Raw genomic sequence first — 7842 nt, forward strand, 5'->3', positions numbered from 1 at the left:
TTCCTAATCTTTGATTTGATTTTAGAGGGGTATATCCATTTTAAAGTTAAAAATAAAACATTGTATGAGTAACTACACGACATATTCAAGCATAGATATTAATCAGAAACATAAAACAATAAAGTTTCCTCGATAGATAAAAATCACGAAATGACCTCTCATTCACATTTTTTCGATTTATCCTCGAAATGCTACAGGTTATTAGGAGAAAAACATTGACTTACAATTATATGGACGTCGGGTCCGCGCTAAAAAGTGTCCGAACTTATAGGGCGTTAAAATCGTATACAGAGCGTCATTCACGCTTTAGTATTCGTTTGTTCGACTGACAGCGAAGCAAGCAAAATTAGACAGTACTGCGATGACATTACAATTTAAATTCAACGTTTTAGCTTATTCATATTCCTTTACATGTCACTACGTTTAAATAGGTTGACTTGGGACATTTTTTTCGTGGTTTTTGTATTAGACCCGTCGTCCATATAATTGTAAGTCAATGGAGAAAAATTAGATACTTAATTATATTTATGCATGATCTACAACTGTCACTACGGATTTTTTTTAATCCCTTTAGTTTTAGAGTTATTTCGCTAAAACGAATTTGGTCCTTTTAATGCGCAAAATTCAACATCTCCTGTCGCATGTCAAGCGAACTTGAGGCATATATTTGTTTCACAAATTTGGGCGGAGCCAACGTCAAAACTTTTTTGGCATGCTCCCTCTTAACCAAAGAGGAGATATTTTAGATCAAAGTGGCCAGTACGTCAAAACGCCAATTTCATATGTAAGGACCATTGACTTACAATTATATGGACGTCGGGTCCGCGCTAAAAAGTGTCCGCACTTGTAAGGCGCTAAAATCGTATACAGAGCGCGACACTCCGCTTTAGTCTTCATTTGTTCTACGGACAGCGCGATACTGCGATGACATAACAATTTAAATTTCGAATAGATTGACTTGGGACATTTTTTTCGTGGTTTTTGTATTAGACCCGTCGTCCATTTATTTATTTGTAAGTCAATGGTAAGGACCTAATATATTGTCGATACAATAAGAATTTATTTTTGTCGTGCAATCATTTTATAAGACAAATAATGTAACTCCATACAAAAGTAGCACCGCGGCATGTGTATGTGAACGCCTGTAACGCGCCGAGCGTGGACGCACACATTCGCTTAATCACGCTGTGCACTCGAGTTGTGCAGTGTGGGTCGCACACGAGAATTCAACCTCAAATGGCTTTTGTTGATTCCGCATAACAGTGAAAGTGTTTAATCAATCACTTTGAAAAAAATATATAGTAAAATAGAGCATATACTAATTTCTATACGGTGTGAAAAAGCGATTCGTAAAAATTTTCATCATAGAAAAAAAACTCAAACTTACCTCGAAATTTTACAGATAAACTGCTGCTCAATAGGTACTTCACATAATATTACCAATGATTTTATTTTTATATCAACTGAACTAAATAGAACACGTACACTATACGATACACATTTTTCAAATGGCTTTAATTTCATTTGTAAAAAAATAAATTCTGAAGTAAAGCCAGCGTCTCTGGCGCTTGTGCGAAAGTGCAGTAGGTAACTAGCATTTTTGACGAAATTGAGTTAAATACATAATCGTTAACACCAAAACAAGATCTATATTTGGCTCTAGCTCACGTGTCAAAATTTCCATGGGAACCCTGTAATACAGGAAGTGAAAGTGCAGTAACTTAGTACAATATATAACATTTGCTAATTTACAGTGCAGTAAGATTAGTTACTATATAATTTTTTAGTCAAATTTGAGTCAATGGCGATGGAATTCTAGCAATATACGCAGTATCTAATAGTTGCTGCACTTATTTTATTTATGTTTTACAAAATTTACCATCTTAGAGCTATTAGATACTGCAGTTATTTTAGGGAAATCTATAACATTTTGTAGTTGCAATTCTAATAAAACTGTAATAACTCGTATAGATACTGTTGTTATAATTGGTGAGGAGACGTCTCTAAGGTAGTGGCAATCAGTCATCGCACAGAATTTCTTTTTCTGGTTCTTAAGCAAAAATCGATCAAATGTCGATTTTAAAAATTTTGTTAAATTCACCTACAAAACGTCTATCGTTAAAGCTTAATAACCGTTACACCACTAAACGCGAATTTAAGCGCTCCTGTTTAAACGTAATCTTTCAACCCAATTCTGTGTTTATGTGTGTTGAAAGTTTTGTAGTACCTATTAATGAATATTCAAGAGGAAGGTACTGTAGTCTAGGCTCTACTCTATGAGTAGAATCACTGGCTGAGTGAATAGATTTATAATTAGAATGCTTTGAAAATGAAGTAAGAGAAAAGAATGGAGCATCTTGACATTATTGAATTGTAACCTGAAAAGTGAAAATATGTAAAATGGTGAAATAAACCAAAGTTCTTAAGATGATCCCGGTTTATATTCTTAGAAGTATAGATATAACTTACTTTTCCTTTTTTTTAATTTATGGATATATTATCCCATGTGTGTTCATAGTTCGTGGTCACCCTCCCATATGAACAAGAACTGTCTGCATTCAAGGAAAATATATTTATTTAATTATTAGAAATCCTTCATGTGGTATACCCTCATATCATATGTATGTTAGGAAAATGTCGTTGTTAGGGTTATATGTGTGTTTGTTCCTGTTTGTTTAAAGAAAGTAGGTAAAGCTGATGGAACGTGGATAGCTGCAGGATGAGGACTAAGGCAGCTGGGAGATCAATATAGATGTTACCCAGTGATCATCCGATGGATGCTCAAGCCTGTGTCGTCGTTGTGGCAGCATGCACGATGAAGATAGTTTAGGGAAACAGTTAGGGAGTTTTCAGTAGTGATGTTTACCGTTTTTGGTTAGGATCGTTCAGCCAGGCTAGGGTCGCTGAAATAAAATGTTAGGATTTAGTCAGGTTCCCTAATCAGCTAGGATAGCGAGTAATTATATTTTGATTTGTTTGGTTAGGATGTGGTCATGGTCTGTCCTTTTAGATAGGTTTTTGGCAGACTAAAGCCATAGCCTCCTCGGTGGTTACGTGTTGGTAAGATGATAGCTTCCGAGCAGTGTGTGGCTAGCCTTGTAGTAAAGTGCCTATCATAGGTAGAGCACCAGCTAGGGATGTTCACCCCTTCAGCTGTGAGGAAGAGGGATGTAGTCTAGGCTCTACTCTATGAGTAGAATCACTGGCTGAGTGAATAGATTTATAATTAGAATGCTTTGAAAATGAAGTAAGAGAAAAGAATGGAGCATCTTGACATTATTGAATTGTAACCTGAAAAGTGAAAATATGTAAAATGGTGAAATAAACCAAAGTTCTTTAGATGATCCCGGTTTATATTCTTAGTACCTCTCGCTACGCAATCCGAGCTACGTCCCAGTTACAGTACGTACTTTAATTTAAAATTATATATTCCGGATGGCACTTGATTAAGCGATATTTCGTACCGTGTACACTCCACAATAAAAAATAACGTTTCCGATTACATGTTGTCCTTTTTTTGTCATAGTGATAGATATAAGAAACCATTTCCTAGATGGGTTTGTAATAATGATTTTTCTTTACGAAGACTTTTTTTAAAAAAACACCTCGTCTATGTTGTCGGAGTAACGTAATGTCTGAGTAAAATCATGTCGATGTAATATGTTGTCGGAGTAGCGTAGTGTCGGAGTAAAATAATGTCGAAGTAACATATTGTCGGAGTAACGTAATGTCTGAGTAAAATCATGTCGATGTAACTTGTTGTCGGAGTAGCGTAGTATCTGAGTAAAATAATGTCGAAGTAACATATTGTTGGAGTAACGTAATGTCTGAGTAAAATCATGTCGATGTAACATTGTAACATGTTGTCGGAGTAGCGTAGTGCCTGAGTAAAGTAATGTCGAAGCAACATATTGTCGGAGTAACGTAATGTCTGAGTAAAATCATGTCGATGTAATATGTTGTTGGAGTAGCGTAGTGTCTGAGTAAAATAATGTCGAAGTAACATATTGTCGGAGTAACGTAATGTCTGTGTAAAATTAGATCGATGTAACATATTGTCGGAGTAGCGTAGTGTCTGAGTAAAATAATGTCGAAGTAACATATTGTCAGAGTAACGTAATGTCAGAGTAAAATCACGTCGATGTAACATGTTGTCGGAGTCGCGTGTGTCGAAGTACAGTTTTAGAGTCAGAGTCCTTTAATAAAGAAACGTGATCTCAAATTATAGTTCCTCAACTAAGTAATTGTAATAAGGAAACTGAACTTTAACTAACTTCAATATACGGCAAGGTTTGATTTTTTTATATTGTTTATTGTCAATCGAAATGTGATTAAGGGTTCATATATCTGGGATTTAAACAAATAAATAATACAGGAATTTTCTTTGTTTTATTCTCATTTTATAAATGTACAAAATTAATATATCTACATAAAATACTATATTTTCTCATCTCTTTATATTCGCAATCCAATTAACACTTTGTCCGACTTGGGAAATAGAAATAGAAATCATTTATTCCTTGAATAAGCAGTTGTGTATACAATAAACAGTGGGATTTGAACTTTTACCCTAGCCTATCATGTACGCATGTAATACCAGTGGCATTACTCAGTCGTTGCTAATACTACAGAAGGGAAGGATGCGAGAAAAGAGGAAAGAAAAAAGTGAAGGGAGGGAATTAGGCCACCGATACTCTCCATAACCTCAAGATTGCTTGGCAGCATGCTGCCACTTTACGTTAATGTTTAGTAAGAAAATACTAACAAATTATGAGTTTCGTCTGCATAAAACGTTAGAAAATAGCATCAATATGAAGTGTGTTTTTTGCGATACTGCAGTTATTGATTATGTATATTATTATTATTATTTTTTTAAATATGTAGTTTCTACATGAATTAGCAGTACGATATTATCTAATAATAAGTGCAGTATCTAAGGTTATGGTGGTTATATGGTTAAGGTTATACTGCCGTTATGGTTAGGAGGATCAGTTGTGTTACTATAGCATCAACTAAACATAAGTATGCTTTTGAAATATTATCATACATAATCTCAACATACATATACAAATATGTCACCTTACAGTTCTTCATTCTTTTACCTTTCTATTGATACATGCCATGTCACTGTAACTTGCGTAGTTTTGGAGCTAGAGTAAATTTCAAATTATTTTCTATAACCACGTTTTTCTCGAACATAGATTTGTCTTAGTTACTGCACTCTTAGGGTCGTATTCTAGAACTCTATTCAATGCTCAAGTCAGGATTGCACTGGCAACACAAGCACTGGAAATACGACCCTAATGGCAGGGACTTGAGTATGATTTCGAGTGCTTTAAACCATACTCAAATCCTGACTTGAGCATTGAGTAGAGTTCTAGAATACGACCATGAGTTAGGAGGGTATATAGACTCATGAAGAATTTATACGTTCATTTGGTGTTTAAAACATTTAAAACATTTTTTATTTATAAATGTGTCGTTAGGTATATACAAACTCGTGTTTAATTTCTATTTCATAATCATACTCCCATAATCCAAATACTAATTCGCGATGCTGATGTATGATAATGTAGACATGTAAGTACTCTATCGTGTGAAACGAAAACACTGTAAGGTTCAAAACAGTGTTTTGGAATATCATCTTTCGGCAGTTATCAAGGGAAAAGAAATTTATTCGTTTTTCAATAGAAATCACTTATTTTCCAAAGTTAAATTATAATGACTAGATACATTTTTTTAAATATCTAATGTAAAATGTATCTTTTTATGTTATATAAAACTACAAAAATCTGAAAAATACTGTACTCAGCTTCTTCTCAAAATTCTGTTTTTGTCATTACAGTGTTTTGGTATGACACGATAGCTGCATTTGACAAAAGTCTCTTTCAATATAGCACGAGAGTATTGTGAGGAATATCTTTTATTTTTTTAAATTATGTTTAGCAAACTGTAGATGTAAGTAACTAAAATAATAATGTGACAACCCTACGCCGCGAACGACGTATAGGCATCGACGCAACGAACAGGCGTGAGCCACACTACTTGTCTTATTTATAATTCTACCGTCGACATTATATCATCTATCCACATTTTGAGTTCAGAGAAGCGTCTTGTTTTACATATTTCAGCCAAGCCAGGATTTGTCTAACAACCGTAGCAATCCTCAACAAACATTGGCACAGATGAGCACATCGTTATGAGCCATATTATAGTTGCCATCGCTTGGACTGAAGCCAGTCTGTAATACGCGCTAAAGCGCAATGAAGCTGCAATGTTACGAGCGGAATGATTTCTTTGATAGTAGGTACTTGTATCAGACATTCAATGTTGAAAACATCTTGTAGAGTACAAAGGTTACTGTGGCTCGATCGCTCCCATCACTACGACGCTAGATATCGGTGTGAATGGACATGTTGCACGCGCAGGTCAATTAATCAAACGTTGCTTCATTGAGCCATCCCTGCACATAGCAGTGCTAAGTCACAAATCTAAATTTCCTTTATTTAAAAAAATATCATAGTTTTTTTACTACCACAGTATTCATCAGTGGCGACGCGTCCATGTAACACGATTCCCAGCGGCTTGACTAAAATTTTCCGCGTATTACAAAAAGATTGTACTAAACAGTACGTATACCCCCACCATTAAAAAAACTTATTCAAAATATCCACTATTAAACGCGTAATAACTTGTCCCGATGCATCTATTATTTCGTTCGCAAAATCTTTAAACCTGAAAAATTGCGATTTTGCAGATGCGGCCGTATTACATCGACTCTGGAAAGGTAAGATGTCTAATGTGCAGACGCACAAAGTAGAAAAGTTTCAGCTTTCCCATATGACAAATAAAATTACATTTATGATTTTTTCTTAAAAAAATTCTTCATTCGCTCTCTTGTACTAATTTCCAAACGTACGTTACACGTTTTACCTTTCCAGTGTCATGAAGTTTGCGAAGTGTAGCTGATATAAGATAGTGTGTTGGGTATGGCAGAAAAAGCAAGAACTTAAAACATTTAAAAACAAGGGGCGTATGATGTAGCAACGAGACCTGACGCAATATACCTAATATTACTCTTAAATACAGAATGCGGAACAGAGAGCAATGTGGTGTAAAACGTGATGTAGTGACAAGTATACAAAAGGGAACGCATCGATGGTTTCGTTATGTGGGATGGATGTCAGACTGACGTCACAAATTTGTAAAGCGAATGTGGATAGAAACATGTGAGACGCACATAATCTCGGTTACATCGGGGACGTCCTTTAAAAAGATGAGGTTATATGTAGCAAGAATAAACAGGCTTGTTTGAAGAGACTAATGCAACTGGAGGAGCCGAAGGTTTGTTAGGAATGTAGCAAGTGGAGGTGTGAAGCTATTTATATATATATATATATATATATATATATATATATATATATAGCGTGACCTCTGCATATATATACGAAATATATATATATATATATATATATATATATACTTAATTTATTATGACTAGCACGGCAGAGCGCGACTTGAGCGAGAGCGACATATAGATCTCTACACATACAAGATCTCTATGCGAGAAAGTTATTTTCGCTACAGATACAGCTGTATCTCGCGTTTTATGTCGCTCTCGCGCAAGTCGCGCCTTGTCGTGCTACCCCTGCAGTGGGAGATAAACATGATAGTATGTATGCGTAAGTACAGTCGACTACATTTGTTGCCTCACGAAAAAATCCAGTGCAAGCGTGTGCAAATTTTGCTTACAATAATGGTCAATAAATTTAAGCGTTATTTTATGGAAATCCATTTTAATAAATATAGAAATAAATTAATTAATTTGCTATTTCGCGAACC

The 7842-nt window shown here is 35.0% G+C and overlaps 1 protein-coding gene across 1 annotated transcript in view; it reads right to left on the reverse strand.

The window, feature by feature from the left end:
• Positions 1-7842, reverse strand: part of LOC113233949 — a 210457-nt gene that overhangs the window by 166469 nt on the left and 36146 nt on the right. The window lies entirely within an intron of this gene.

The sequence above is a fragment of the Hyposmocoma kahamanoa genome, unplaced genomic scaffold (genome assembly GCF_003589595.1).
Source record: "Hyposmocoma kahamanoa isolate Upper Pololo Valley unplaced genomic scaffold, ASM358959v1 80, whole genome shotgun sequence".
Taxonomy (NCBI): Eukaryota; Metazoa; Arthropoda; class Insecta; order Lepidoptera; family Cosmopterigidae; genus Hyposmocoma; species Hyposmocoma kahamanoa.